We start from the raw sequence: 16,472 nt of genomic DNA, 5'->3' as shown, positions 1-16,472 counted from the left end.
TTTCTCCTAATAATTGGTTTGATTTTTTTGTATGGTATTAGAGTTCCACTGTGGTTTTTTATTTTTAACTAATATGTCCTTAATTAATATGCTTTAATAGATGTCTCCAGCTGTTTGATATTTGGACCATAATTACGTGACAATACTTTTAATAAACATGGCAAGCCCAAACCACAAATGCTGCCATTCCATTCACAGCAGGAAAGCATCCTAATCGCAGCGGCAACAGTGTTCCAGCTGAGTTCTGATGTGAGCTCCAGCATCCTTCCCAAAATGTCACTGTGGACGGCAAGAGCAGGAAGTCAGAACAGCGCATGACTGAAACTTTGCAGACACGATCAGATAAAATACAAAGTTAGCAGTAATTTTGCTCTAAGAGCCGACTACTACGCACCTAAGGAAAGGACATTTTCTCAATGATCAAAGAAGTGGAAAAGTGAGTAAATTGAAAGAGCTTGATGATGCATATTTATACTTCCCTGGTAACAAGAAAACCATGGTGTGCGGTGGGAAAAGGCCTATATCAGGCAAAACACTAACTCTGCTCCATGCTCGCATTTGCATTTATTGCAGTTCTGCTGGACGAATGACCTAAGCTGCCTTGTAATCAACTCATCGTTTAAACTGAGGTTTTAAAGGAACTTGAAATTGCTTTTTGAATTTTTCAGTTGTATCTAGGATATTTTTAAGAATTCTTATTGAAATAATCTCTTCTCAGGGAAGAGATCTTTCGGATCTCTGGAATTTGGTAAAGTCAATCAGAACTTGAAACTGTCTTCCAAGCGGGAAATAGAATGCACACATGCTGAGTATCTCTGTGACCTTTGAAGTAGTTGCTCCATGCTGGTTGCAAAGTAATGTCATGTCACAACACTGTCACGACCTTGAAACAAGACATCCAAGATAAATACCAACGAATACAAAACCAAAGACGTGTAGCAAGGAATAATGTCCTGCTATGTTCTATCCATCAAGTATCTGAATTAAACCTTTGGTCCTTCCAAACTTCTCACAGTCAACTTTAATGCATGCACAGGGGAAGTTCAAAGCAGGTTCAGAGGAAAAACAAAAATATTTCTCCAAGAATCCAAGTAGCACCCATATTATTACGGAAAGCACTCTGAGTTAGCTTCCAAAAGACTACAAAATGCAGAGACGGCAGGGCAGCTGCTGTTAGGCCGCACGTATGACAACCGTGCCAACTCCTGTTTCATCAGGGGGAACTTTGGGCAAAGCAGGTCATCTTCAGTCCCTTAAGGATAATCCTCAGCTTTTGTGTTTTGCACAAAAGGTTGAAATATATGTATTATGCTATCAAGCTACAACATTAGGGGGCTTGATATATTCCCTAGGGGTGTCAAGATGCAGACCAAAAAAGTGAGGCTGAGAGGACAAGAAATACAGTAACAAGAAATGCTGGATAAAACTTAAAAAAAAAAAAAAAAGAAGAGGAAAAATTCTGGGAAGAAATTTGGGTGCTAGAAGGCCATTGTTATGATAAAACTTTAGACACCTGTTAGCCTGTGTATACAGAGTTCTGGGGTACAAGGAAGATGAATCAAACCTTATAAAAATGGAACCTAAACAACTGACAAGCAAAGAGAAATTTTGGAGGCAAATCTTCATTGGAAATAAGAGGCAGGCAAGGAGGCTCCAGTTCCTATCCTTGAGAGGTTGCTGTTGCCTGAGGCCAAGATCAGATTTCAAAAGCTGGACTTGAGAAGCGGATAGCAACAGCCAGGGACACAGCTGAGCTCACTGGGGGCGTGACAGTGTCTTGTCCTCCGCCTGCCCCTGGGTCTCTTCATCTAGTAGCTACTCCTGGTTCCTACCTATCTCCGCTTGTCTCTGCCAACCTGTTATTCATTACTGCAAAGGCTCCCACACCCCCTGAGAACTCATCATTCCTGGAGGATGAAATGGACGGGTGGGGTCCACCATTGGCCATCTCGGACAACTGCTTCTGCAGGATAGCCAGTGAGACCTTGTTGGTGTCCTTCATGGAGATCATCTCCCCTGAGAGACGCCGCCCATCCTTGTCACTCTCCATCATCCCATCCGTCTCTATGGAGATGTTGCACCTGTTCCAGATGTTGCCGGGCATCACCATATTCCTCCTGGACCGCAGGAGTCCTCCCTGACACTGTGGGAAGTACCCACTATCCAGTTTCCTCAGGATCCAGTTCACAGTCTGTTTTATCAGGATGGAGATGACATTAAACAGGGAGTAGATACAGCAGACACCCATGAGGATGAAGAAGAAGTTGGCGAAGCGGTAGAGTCCTTGGCTCTCATACTGAGCATTCTGGCTGCTGACCAGGTCCCCAAAGCCAATGGTACTGAAAGCGACAAAACAGAAGTAGAGAGAGTCAAAGTAGCTCCAGCCTTTCATGGTGGCGTACAGAGCAGAGGCTCCACAAGAGATGACCACGGATGCCAAACATAGGATTAGCATGGCATAATACACAGAGGGCTTCCAGCTAGCCAGGCTGTCGGCTTCACGCCTTCATGTTGTCCTGGGTCACTACCCCACGTCTCCGCAGCTGCTGCTGGTGACAGGATCTCATGGCGTAGGCGATGACTGTGATCAGCAGCTCGAGGAAGAGGGTTAAGAAGAGGATGGTGCTTGCACATCCAATGAGACCGTAGAAGATCAGAAAGATCTTCCCTCCTATTGTGGCTGGTGTTGTCATCCCAAACCCTGAGGAAGACAAAAAGCAGAGGAGACAAGAGTGAGCGACAGCTTGGCTGAGAGTGGGGTTGGTGGATGGGCTTGCAGGCTGCTGAAGGGCTGGAAAAAAACAGTGTTTTAAAATCTCTTAGCCCCAGCCTTTCTCGGAAAGCAGAGGACCCCCATCTCCACTGGAAGGTTGTTGTTCGGCCTAGAGCTGCCTGATACAGGCCCATATGGTGCTATTGTGCAAGGCAGGAAAAGGCTCCTCTTCTCTGAGTGGATCCTGCCAGGAAAAAAAGGGTTAGAGACAAGGCTATGACTAGGTTTTAGCCTCCTGCCCTCCTTTTGTTGAATGTCCCTTGTATACGAAGGAACATGGTGAGGTCTTTGATCCATTTGGACTTGAGTTTTGTGCATGGTGATAGATACGGATCTGATTTCATTCTTCTGCATGTTGATATGCAGTTATGTCAGCACCATTTGTTAAATATGCTTTTTTTCTTCATTTGATATTTTTTTTGCTTCTTTGTCAAAAATCAGGTGTTTTAAGGTATGTGGATTAATATCCAGGTCTTTGATTCTGTTCCATTGGTCTTCCTGTCTGTTCTTATGCCAATACCAGGCTGTTTTCAGTACTGTAGCTCTGTAGTAGAGTTTGAAGTCAGGGATAGAGTGATGCCTCCAAAAGTGTTTTTATTGTACAGGACTGTTTTGCTTTTCCTTATGAAGTTGAGTACCGTTCTTTAAAAGTCTGTGAAGAATGTTGCTGGAATTTGATGGTCATTGCATTGAATCTATTGATTACTTTTTGGTAAGAGTGCCATTTTTATTATGTCAATTATACATACCCAAGAGCATGGGGCATCTTTCCACTTTCTGGTGTCTTCTTCAGTTTCTTTCTTCAAAGATTTAAAGTACTTGTCATGCAAGTCTTCTACTTGCTTGGTAAGAGTTATTCGGAGATATTTTATGCTATTTGTGGCTATTGTGAAGGGTGATGCTTTTCTGATTTCTTTCTCATCCCATTTATCATATGTGTAAAGAAGGGCTAGTGATTTTTTTTGAGTTAATTTTGTATCCTGATACATTACTGAAAGTGTTTATGAGTTGTAGAAGTTTCTTGGTAAATTTTTTTTGGTCACTTATGTAAACTATCATATCATCAGCAAACTGTGAGAGTTTGACCTCCTCTTTTCCAATTTGTATCCCCTTGATCTTTTTGTTGTCTTTTTGCTCTAACTAGGATCTCAAGAACTATATTGAATAGATATAGAGAGAGCTGAGAACCTTGTCTTGTTCCTGATTTCAGTGGGATCACTGGTAATTTCTCTCCATTTAATTTGACTTTGGCTCTTGGCTTGTTGTATATTGCCTTTATTATGTTTAGGTTGTTCCTTGTATCCCTGTTCTCTCCAAGACCTTTATCATGAAGGGATGTTTTATTTTGTCAAAATCTTTTTCAGCATCTAATGAAATGATCATGTAGTTTTTATTTTTCAGTTTGTTTATGTGGTAGATTATTTTGACAGATTTTCTTATGTTGAATCATCCCTGTATCTCTGGGATAAAGCCTACTTGATCATGGTGGATGATGGCTCTGATGTGTTCTTGGATTCAATTCTCTATAAACTGAGATTTTTATACATATCTATAGAACTGTCAACCCCTGTACATATATGATTCAGTTTAATTATATTAAAGATATCTACTGAAGATACATTTGCAGATACATTATCTTATGTTTGTTTTGCTAAACTCACAGTAATATAGTAAAGGTATTTAGGGATGTTCTGGTTTGCTTGCTTTATGTTTCTTTTATTAATACTATGACCAAAGCAACCTGTAGGGGAATTTATAGTTTGTAGTTTATCACTAAGTGAAACACAGACAGAAACCTGGGGCAAGAACTGAAGCAGGTGCAATGGAAGAAAGTCATTTACTGGCTTGTTCTGTGTAGCTTGCTCTGCTTGCCCAGGAATGGCACTGCCCATGGTTGTTGACCCTTTTACATCTTTGTCAGCCAAGAAAAGTTTTCACCAACTTGCTTACAGTAAGCCAATCTAATGGGTACAGTTTTTCAACTGGGGTCCCTCTTCCCACATGACTCTAGTTGGTTTCAACTTCCCAAACAAGAACAACAACAATGAAAAATGCCAACCAAAAACTAACCAGCACAAGGAATAAAAAATTTTTTACATCTAAGCTATTCCCTTCTTTGCTTATATCATCTGACTGTGTCAGGCTCTATGTTAGGTGCTTTTCATCCAAACAGGGGCCTTGTCTTTTAGTAGATATATTCAAGTCAGAGAAATGAATACAGGGATGAATGTGATGAAATACTATTGCACAATGACAGGAAGAAAAAATAACACAAAAGACAGAAAGCATTTTTTTAAATTCCAAACTTGAAATTTTTCATTCTGGAGCTGTTATGTGACATAGAAGGTTTTATGCCAGGTTAACTTTGTTATAGGTGCTTCATTCGCCTGGCTCAGCAAACAAAACAATTTTTATTTACTGTTCATAAATTTCCAAGCAAAATGTATAACTGACTTATATTAATTTTCATCTCACGTATAGTGATGTTGGCATCTCCATGATCATTGCAATATTTTGAGATACAGAAAAGGAATGAAAAATGCTAGGTTTCCAGAGGAGATGGAATAACAGAACAACTGAATGACACATCTCCAGAGGCACCATGTTCTATTATCTTCCTCCTATCTCGGAACAGAGTGACAAGTCTCTATAGGATGTCTGGACTGACCAAGCAATAAGTCGATAATTTAATGTATCCCCGGGAAGGACTTGCTTCAAGATTTGCTCTGTACCTCCTGGGACATTTGTAATAAAATTCAGTATGTTCACATCATGTAGAATCCTATGAAGCTGCGTGATACTGTGAATGAAATATGGGGTCATTTTTCAAAAAGGAGGCATTTCTGAATCTTCTATAAAAAGCTCTTTAAAGAAACTTATTGTAGAGTTTTTTAAAAAGTGCCTGTATTATTTTTCTGATGAAGCATCTATAATCTTCACTGTCAATTGTGCAATTTATTCTACCTAACTGCAAAAGATCCTGCAGGGTCTTGATTGTTCTTTCGATGGGAACATAAGCCATAATTGACACAAATGGCCAGTTAGGAAACACTCAGTTCTAAAAATACTCACCTTCTTTATATGGGATTTACCTTAGTAGACACAGCTGGGACACATATCCAGTTCTGGTAGGAGTTCTTCACTTGATTTATTTGCTGTGTCCCAAGCATCTGCACACCATTATTTTTCTTCTTTGAAATGAGTATCCTACCCAATTACATGCTTCTCAAAGACACTTGAGATATAACCAATAAATAACAGATTTACTTGATTTCACAAGCTTGCTTAAATTCCTTTTTAGAAAACGGTTTTAGTTCTAACAAATGTATAACAATATAGGTCAAGAGATTGCAACAAAGCCCAATGAGGTCATGAGTCATCCCCAAAGACTAGTGACGAGTTATCACAGTCCTATAAGTGACAGATCATTTGTCATACAGTAAGGGATAAACAGCACCAGTCTACAGATGTAAAACAGCTGGTGGGAAGGTGGAAATCTCAGAGAGAAAAGATAGAGATGTAAGAAGGAAGGAAGCTGTGGGGTTCTTTGTAGGCTTTCACTGATAGTATGATAGAGTAAGCTGCACAGTGCTAAGATATGGAGCCTGATGATAAATTGACACTTAAACAGTATGAATTGATAATAATGATGGGATTTAAGGCCACAAACAGGTAGGAGGCTGACCTATGTGACTGATTGGTATCATTAAGGTTAATGTAGACGATATCAGCAATGGAATAGCTGAGTCAAGAAGAAAGTGAGAAAACAGGAAGTCAGAAAGTTTGATGAATTAGATTTTTATGTCTGGCACCTTCCCAAAAATGTACAAATTGAGGCTTAATCCCAAGTATGCACTTAATATAAGAAGATAATTATGTTAACTGAGATTTAAAGTTGAAGCCCTAATATGGTGGGATTAATTTATTTATTTTAGTTTTATTTTGCTTTATTTTAGTTTGTGTGTGTGTGTTGTTGTTATTGTTTGTTTATTTGTTATTGGGACAGGAGTTTACTGTGTAGTTCTGCCTGGCCTAGAACTTTTTATGTATACAAGGCTTGCTGTAAATTTAGAAATATTTCTACCTTGACACTTTGAGTTCTGGCATTATAAGAATGTGGTGTGTGAGGTCCTTCTGTCTATGTGTTGCTCTATAGCATGGGAAGAGGAAGGCAGAGTGGGAGAGAAGCGATGAAGCCACCTGAGACAGACACTGGGAACTTTATCCAGTAAGTCACTGTCAAGCGCTGTTGTGGGAGCTACAGGCCTCTTCCCACAGCCCGGCTCCTGGCTGCCTGGCTAGCTTATGCCCTGAAATAACAACACACAAAGTGTATTCTTTTAAACACTGCTTGGCCCATTATATCTAGCCTCTTCTCGGCTAACTCTCTCACCTGGACTAGCCCATTTCTAATAATGTGTGTAGCACCCCAAGGTGAACTTACCGGGAATATTCTAGCCTATGTCCATCCTGGGTTGGAGCTTCATCACGTCTGCACTGGCGATGAGCTGCATGGTGTCTGTCTGAGGCGTCTTACCTAACTTCCTCTTCCTCCCAGCATTCTGTTCTGTTCTCCACCAACCTATGTTCTAACCTATGAGACCAAGCAGTTTCTTTATTTTTTAACTAATGACCTTCCTCCATCAAAGCGCAATACACAGATTAATAGAAATGGGTTAAATTCAGATGTAAGAATTAGCCAATAAGAAGCTAGAGTTAATGGACCAAGCAGTGATTTAAATAATAGAGTTTCTGTGTGATTATTTCGGGTCTAAGGTAGCCCAGCGGCCTGGAATCAACAAGCTTCCCTGCTCATTGCAACAAGCATACACCACTAAACTTGGTAAGAATAATAGCTTTTAGTTTTTAAATTTTGTATTATTATTAATATGGGTGGGAACATATGACGTATGGTATGATATAAAGGTCAGAAGACAATTTGTGCAGTCAGATCTTTCTTTTTACCTTTATTGGGGTTCTGGGAGTCAAATCCAGGTGCCAGTCATTCTTGGTAAGAACTTTTATCTGTTCCACCATCTCACCAGATCCAAAGATGTATGTATTTACAAGGAAGCAAAAACAAAACATAACCTCACACAGAGAGCAAAGGCTACAGAACATGCAGTAAGAAAGCAGCCATCTGCAGCTCTTCATCAGACACCAACCCTTCCAGAAACTTGGTAGTGGAACAGTAAATACGTTTCCATCTTTTAAAGAAATTCTTTCCTACTTCACCACCAGTGTGAATGACAGTCTCTTCCAGGACTCTCCTGTCCTGCAGAGATGGAGAATGACTGTTCTCCTAATGTCATGATGAGAGGTTGGGATTATGTAAACAGACACATACACATGCATGAGAGAGAGAAAGAAGACAAAAACAGAGACAGGGACCAACAGATGATGGGAGAACAAGGAATTAAAACTAAAACATCTGAAAATGGTCACAGTTTTACAAGTTTTTGCAGTTAGCATATAAACCACAAAAATCAAACTCTGTTTCCACAGACTGGAACCTTACTTACAAGCCAGTGGTCTTCCAGAAGGCTCTTGATGTTTATGTTACCAATGAAACCAAAGGGAATCGCTTTATCTCAAAGTAAAAATGTTTCATGTCCATGGTGAAACAAATCAAGGCCCACAGACTTCAGGACCATCTCCTCCACTTAGCAGGTGGTCTTTCATCTCTAGCAGCTTCTAAGATATAGCTAACTCTATGAGGAAAATGATTTTTGTGTATGTCTGCTTCTGCAAATGATTTTATACAAAAATTTTAGTATGTATTGAAAAGCATTGGAAAGGTAAAAAAAAGTGTAAGGAAACATGACTCATGATGGAAAGAAAGAGCAGTTACAAATATATAATTATAGACCTTCAAGACCATGATATTATTGACCAAGGCTTAAAAATAGTTCACAAATACATGAAGTTATTGCAGAAAAAGGTTGATAAAGTCTGTATTAAGGTGAATAAGTTGAACATGAAACAAAAGATATAATAAAGGACCAGAAACAGTCATAATAAAGGGTGCCATGTCAAAAAGTCAAAATTCATAGGGTGTGTTTAATAATAGGAGAAAAACTAGGAAGCTGGAAGGTGCGATAAATTAAAAAATCCCTCCTAAAACTCAAGGGAGAAAGAAGTGAACAGAACTGAACAATGACATATCATGATTATGCTTACAAATAAACAAAGTGTGAGCAGAAAGTAGTTTATGATGACAGCTGGGACCTTCAGAATGCACAACAGACATCAACACCTTAGCCCCAAATGTTCAGCACAGAAAATAAGATACATACAAAGAAAACTACCCCTGGGTTCAACATAATCAAATTCTTAAAATTGTAAATAAAGAATAATTCATACAGGTAGCTAAAGGGGATATTAAGTTAGATGAATACTTTTAAAGTACTAATAGGAAAACAGGTAAAATTCCCATATCTAAGGATCTGTCTCTATGGGAAAGTATGAAAGCATGATAAGATAATCAGAAGCTAAGAAAATTTGTCTCCAGCAAATCCATCCATCCATCACACACACACACACACACACACTCACACACACACACACACACACACACACACACTGTATGTATCCTACTGAGCTTATTTAGTATTGCTAATATATGTGTTGAGGACTCACCATTTGGGATTGCACAACCTATCAAGAGGCTTGTGATTGGAGAAAAAGGATGCCCCCCACCAGAAGCCATTGATTGACCACCTCTTCATCTAGGTGCAAGACTTTTGAAGGGTTTGGTTTTTATTCATAAATAGTAGCAAAGGGGCAAAGGAGAGAATCTTTGTGTGTAAAGGTGTCTGCTGCTAATTTTGATGACCTGAGTTCAATCCTTGAGCTCTACATGGTGAAAGGAGAGAATCAAATTCCTCAAGTTGTCACCTGACTTCCACACATACATATTGGTAGGCACTTGCCTCCTCCAACACACAAACACACACACACATCACACATACACACACACATAACACACCATACATGTACACATAAATATGTGAATGTAGAAAGAAAAGTATTCTAAAAGATGAAAGTATATGAAATAACCCCAAAACAAATGATATGAAAAATAAATGGAATTATACTATTATAAATTTTATACATTTCTTATGTAGGTTATGAAGTAATCTTTTATTACTTAAAAGCTGTATAAATTTAATGATTTCTGACCTAGTAATTACTTGAACAAGTGACAAAAAGTATAGTGACTAGCTAAAACGTCAATCCAGAAGGTAAAATGGGGTGCAAAATAGAGGTACTTACCGAAATGATGAAAAAATGAGGGATGGGGAAAAATATACATGATATATTACCAAACTTAAAAATGAACATACCACATTAATGATTATATTAAATGTAAATGGAATAACCATTTGAACTGAAAGGCCAAGACTTACTATACCAAGTAAGAGTCCCAGATCTAAGAGTAGGCTGTTTATAAGAAACAAACCTTCATGATAAAGACATGGAAAGGTTGAAAACAGAAGTGAGAAGACATTTTCCTTCAAATACTAAGCATAAGAAAGCTTATGTGACTGCAGGAAAGTGAAAGTATCATTGGAAACAGCTTAATGACAAAATAAACGTCCATCAAGAAAGCAAAACCCCAAACATGCATGCTTTTAATCATATCAAAGCTTCAAAATACATTAATTAAAATTTAAATAATAAAACGTACTTGAGGAATTTGAAGTTCTCCCCTTTGCTGTTTTATGACTTCTCCCAGCAACCACATCACACCTTATTCCTATTCCTCTTTGACTAGTGAAATACTTGGAGCAGTATATAGCCAAGAGTTCCTAACTGTGATGACTTAGCATCTAACCCTTTTCTAATATGTCTAATCATACAACTAGATGTGTAAAACTCTAAAGTTGCCATCTCCTTTACTACTAAAATATTTTGTCTCAGAGACAGAAAAACTGTTGGCTAGAGATTGAAAGAGTATGAAATTCTCTGAGATGATATCTGTGTCTGAGTAAAAAAGGAAATTGTCACCATATATGTGGCCAAAAAATTAGGAAATTATTGACTTAAGAATAAATTGTTGCAGCCAGGCGGTGGTGGCTCACGCCTTTAATCCCAGCACTCGGGAGGCAGAGGCAGGCAGATCTCTGTGAGTTCGAGGCCAGCCTGGACTACAAGAGCTAGTTCCAGGACAGGAACCAAAAAGCTATGGAGAAACCCTGTCTCGAAAAATCAAAAAAAAAAGAATAAATTGTTGCCAGATGATATCACTTATGTGGCAATACCATGCTAATAAAAGCCAATCTCTAATGAGTGAGTATATACCATATTCATATTTTTAGGTCTTGGTTATCTCACTCAGAACAGTGTTTTCTATTTCCATCCATTTGCATGCAAAATTCAAAATGTCATGTTTTTTTTTAACCACTGAGTAGTACTCTAATGTATAGATTGCCACACTTTCTTTATCCATTCTTCCATTGAGGGACATCTAGGTTGTTTCCAGATTCTGGCTATTACAAATAATGCTACTATGAACAAATGCTTTTGTAATATGATAGGGCATCTCTTGGGTATATTCCCAAGAGTGGTATTGCTGGATCCTGAGGTAGGTTGACTCCCTATTTCCTGAGAAACTGCCACACTGATTTCCAAAATTGTTGCACAAGTTTGCATTCCCATCAGCAATGGATGAGTGTTCCCCTTACTCCACATCCTCTCCAGCATAGGCTATCATTGGTGTTTTTGATTTTAGCCATTCTGAAAGGTGTAAGATGGTATCTCAGAGTTGATTTGATTTGCATTTCCCTGATAGCTAAGGAAGTTAAAAATGTTCTTAAGTATCTTTTGGCCATTTGGACTTCTTTTGTTGAGAATTCTCTGTTCGGTTCAGTACCCCATCTTTTAATTGGGTTATTTAGAATTTTAATGTCTAGTTTTTTGAGTTCTTTAGATATTTTGGAAATCAGACCTTTGTCTGATGTGGGGTTCGTGAAGATCTTCTCTCATTCAGTAGGTTGCCTTTTTGTCTTAGTGACAGTGTCCTTTGCTTTACAAAAGCTTCTCAGTTTCAGGAGGTTCCGTTTATTCATTGTTGCTCTTATTGTCTGTGTTAATGGGGTTATACAGTGATTTCCTGTACTCACTCATTAGTGGACTTTAGCAATAAGCAAAGGACATTGAGCAGAGTTTGTGATCCTAGAGAAGCTAAGTAATAAGGTGACCCCCAAAAAATATATATAGAGAGAGATCCTCCTGGAAATTGGAAGGAGACATATCAACAGGCAAAAGTTGGGAGCATGGTGATGGGGTGGCATGGGGGTAAGGGGAGAGGGAGAGAGAGAGGGGAGAAGTGGAAGGCTGGGGAGAGCTTGGGGGAGTGGGATGGTTGAGATGAAGGAAGGATGGATATGGGAGCAGGGAAGGACATATCTTAATTAAGAGAAACATTTTGGGGTTGGCAAGAGGATTGGCTCTAGAGGGGTTCCCAGGAGACCACAGGGATGTCCCCAGCTAGGACACTGGGCAGTGGAGGAGAGGGTGCCTGAAGTGGCCTTGTCCCATAGTCAGACTGATGACTATCTTGAATATCACCATAGAACCTTTGTCCCGCAGTGGATGGAGATAGAGAAAGAGACCCACATCAAACCACTGGACTGATCTCCCAAGGTTCAGCTGAGGAGCAGAAAGAGGGAGAATATGAGCAAGGAAGTCAGGACCAGGAGGGGTTGGTCAACCCACTGATACAGTGTACTTGAGCTAATGGGAGCTCACCAAATCCAGCTAGACTGGGATGGAATGAGCATGGGATCAAACTAGACTCTCTGAATGTGGCTGACAATTGGGGAAGACTGAGAAGCCAATGATAATGGCACTGGAATTTGTCTCTACTGCATGTACTGGCTTTTTGGGATCCTATTCTATTTGGATGCATACCTTCCTAAGCCTGAATGGAGGGGGGAGGGCCTTGGACTTCCCACAGGGCGGGGTACCTTGCCTTCTCTCAGGACTGGAAGGGGTGGAGGGAGGGTGTGTGGGGGAGCTGGAGGAAAGTGGGAGGAGGGAGGAAGTGGAAATTTTGTTTGGTATTATTTATAAAGCAATAAAAAATTAAAAAACCAAATTCATGAATATTAATGTGACTATAAGAATACAATTATTACCTGTATAAATATTTAGTAATTATCAGAAGTAAAATGAAATTAAGGTTAAGACATTTGGGTAATTATATTTTTTAATTTAGTTTAATTTAATTGGGCACATGTGTAGGGGGACAACCCAGAGCATACTAAGGCAGTCAGAAAACAACCTGTGGAGGCTGCCTCCTTGCACCCACCATACGGGCCCCAGGGGTCAAATTCAAGTTGTCAAATTTAATGGAACTACTGAATCATCTTGCTGGTCATTTACCTATCTATTTGTTTGGCTGATTGTTTTATTTTATTCTGTTGTATTTGTTTTTCTTTATATTTCTCTTATTAAAATTTTTATTTATTTTACATAGCAACCACAGTTTCTCCTCCCTTCTCTCCTCCTGTTCCCTCATCCCATACCCATTCTACTCCTCCATCCTGTCCTCCTCTGTCCCCATTTAGAAAGGGTAAGGTCTTCCATGGAAGCATGGCATATCAAGTATTAAAGTATGGTATATCAAGTTGATACAGGCAGGGAGGAGCTTGGTCCTGCCTCAACAGTTTGTATATATTTTCTTATGTTTGCCATTCAGGAAACGGAATTAAGGGGCTTGCATACACTAGGTAATTGTCTACTGCTGAGTTTACTATCAGTCTTTGGGTAAAGTATAGCAGTTTCCTTCTTTCTCTTTGGTTTTCTGGAAAACCAATTAACCTGCTACTTATTGTAATCGTAACGGCCACTTGTTATTTGATTCTTCCATATAAATAACAAATACTGTCTTCCTGAATTTCTCAGATTATTCTTATTTTATGTATCAGTGAGTGTTCATGGTATAAATTATCTCCACCCTTCCCTCTTTTTTTTTTCACATTGTATTAATTGTCAGTCTTGTTTTTTGGCTTCCAAGTAGGCTTGTCCCCAGTGAGCAGTACAGCAAAAAGGACAGGAAGGCAGAAGCAGCATAAAAATCCAGTGTGCTCTTTCCTTCCTTCTACATCTGATTGCTTCTATGCAGAGACCAAGTATCCCACTGATTCAGTCTTCTGCCATTCTCTGTCCTACCTGTACCCTTGATGCTAACTCCTGTCGAAGACCTGCCTTCTAGACTGTGGTAATGCTGTCATCATTATCTCTTCATAATTCTGGGGCAGTGATGGATAAATTGATTCACATTCTGGTTTGGTCACAGTCTTTCTCTCTTTCTTTCTTTCTTTCTTTCTTTCTATTTTCTTAAGATAATCAAGTTCAAGTTATTATTTCCTGTACTTAATTTACATGTTTTGAAAGACCATGAACCTACTTCTTCTTATACAAACCACAATTAACTCATACAGTAACTGCATTCTGGTAAATCAACCAGCCAGTCACCCTGGTATAGTGTGTTATAATAAAAGACTTGGAGAAACTTATCAGAAACAATAAAACAATTTGTGAGAAATCCTTTGATTTCATGTTTTGCTCATTCAGGCTGTGGTGACAGCCCTTAGCAGCACTATGGAAGTCTCATTGTCCCCGTTCTTGTTGATAGCATGAAGTTGGCAAGTTCCTGAGTGATGACATGAGCTTTCCTCTAGGATCACTGTGTGTCTTCTTTATTTGAAAATATTAGGCATATTTCTATTTCCAATTGCAGTCATTAAAAAATTTAGTTGGTATGTTTTGAATAAATTAATCAACTCATGAAGAACAATGGAAGTCTTTCCTTAAATAGAATTGATCAAACACATGCCATTACCCAGAGAGGAAAGTTCCCTCAGTAGGTGCCTTCAAACACAGTAGACAGATCTTTGAAGGATGGGTCCATGAAAACAATATTTTTATTTATTTTTTTCCATTCAAAAATTTACACTTCCTCCTCTCCTCCCATTCCCTTCCTGCTCCCCCACTCACCTCACCGTCCTCCCTCCCCTTCACTCCTTAAGAGAGGGTAGGGAACCCTGCCCTGTGGGAAGTCCAAGCCCCGCCTCTACGTCCAGGCCTGGGAAGCTTTGCATCCAAATAGACTAGGATCCCAAAAAGCCAGTACATTCAGTAGAAACAAGTCCCAGTGCCTTTATCAATGGCTTCTCAGTCAGCCCCCATTGTCAACCACATTTGGAGAATCTTGTTTGGTGGCATGCTCATTCAGTCACAGTCCAGCTGGATTTGATGAGCTCCCATTAGAACAGGCACAATGTCTCAGAGGGTGGACAATATTTTTTCTTAGGAATTTGCTCCTCTTCTATTTCTTCTAGCATGCTTGTTTGCAATTACAATCAACATTTTTCTAAAATAATGTGTCACTGTGCTGTCTTGAGAAAAAATAGAATATACTTTGCTAACCCAACTGATATCCAGGTCTAAACAGGTTTACCTTATAGTGCCATGTGAAGAAAAATACTTGGAGTCCTTAAACCCATCATATAAATATCCTAAACAACACTGAGTATCCAAAACTTAAAAATGAATCTTTCATGCCAGCAGTATCCATGTATAATTTTTTCCTTTATTTTTATTATTTCTCTTATACATGTAGGTAAGAGTATAAATATACCTTCTCATTGCAAAACATTCTTTGATAATCTTCAGGTGTACGTCAGTGTCGTCAACATAAAGGCAAATTAAATCTCTACAGCAGTGTTTCACAACCTATAGGTATCAACCCTTGGGGTCAAACAACACTTTCACAGGGCTGCGTATCAGATATCCTGCATAACAAATACATACATTACTATTTATAACAATAGAAAAATTACAGTCATAATGTAACAACAAGAATAATTTTATGATCGGGGGTCATGACAACATGAGGACCTGTATTACAGTGTTGCAGCAATTAGGAGAGTTGAGAACTACAGGATGGCAAATAGAAATCAAACTTCAAGTCACATGTTCTTGCATTTGCTAGGAAGCTTCTTCAGTGTTTCCTGTGGAATAATAATAAGGCAGGAAGCTTGCTATAGACATAACTAAGTGGGTTAGAAAGAGGATTTATGCTACTGGAGTAATGTATGATCTTGATGACACACAAAATTCTTTTATCCTTAATTTTCTTAGCAATAACTCAATGTCTTGCAAATCTGCAAGTACATAATATATTTAGTATTTCTTGTTTTCTATAGCCTGTTTCCATTTGCATGGCAACAATATCTCTTTCTTCTTCTTCTTCTTCTTCTTCTTCTTTTTTTTTTTTTTCTTTTTCGAGACAGGGTTTCTCTGTGGTTTTGGAACCTGTCCTGGAACTAGCTCTTGTAGACCAGGCTGGTCTCAAACTCACAGAAATCCACCTGCATCTGCCTCCCAAGTGCTGGGATTAAAGGCGTGCGCCACCACCGGCCAGTCACAATATCTCTTTCTTAACGTGAATAGGACACATGCAACACAAAAGAAATAGAATTTCCAAGGAGTCGTGATATACAAAAGGGATCGGGTGAATGTTTTCAGAAAACCTGATCTAATATTAGTGAAAACCCTATAAAAAATTTTCTTAACTGAGGCTGAAGAGATGGCTCAGCAGTTAAGAGCACTTGCTGCCTGATTTGAGGATCAGAGTTCAGATCCTAGCAGCCATATTGAGTTGCTCACAAATACCTAGAACTCCAGC

The 16,472-nt window shown here is 39.1% G+C and overlaps 1 pseudogene; it reads right to left on the bottom strand.

Moving 5' to 3' along the window:
* Positions 1–1,828: 1,828 nt before the first annotated feature.
* Positions 1,829–5,795, bottom strand: LOC121463253 (annotated as a pseudogene).
* Between the last annotated feature and the right edge of the window lie 10,677 nt (positions 5,796–16,472).

The sequence above is a fragment of the Microtus oregoni genome, unplaced genomic scaffold (genome assembly GCF_018167655.1).
Source record: "Microtus oregoni isolate MIOR12 unplaced genomic scaffold, Mior012 000026F_ref0000081, whole genome shotgun sequence".
NCBI lineage: Eukaryota > Metazoa > Chordata > Mammalia > Rodentia > Cricetidae > Microtus > Microtus oregoni.
This window is presented reverse-complemented; position numbering and strand designations above follow the sequence as displayed.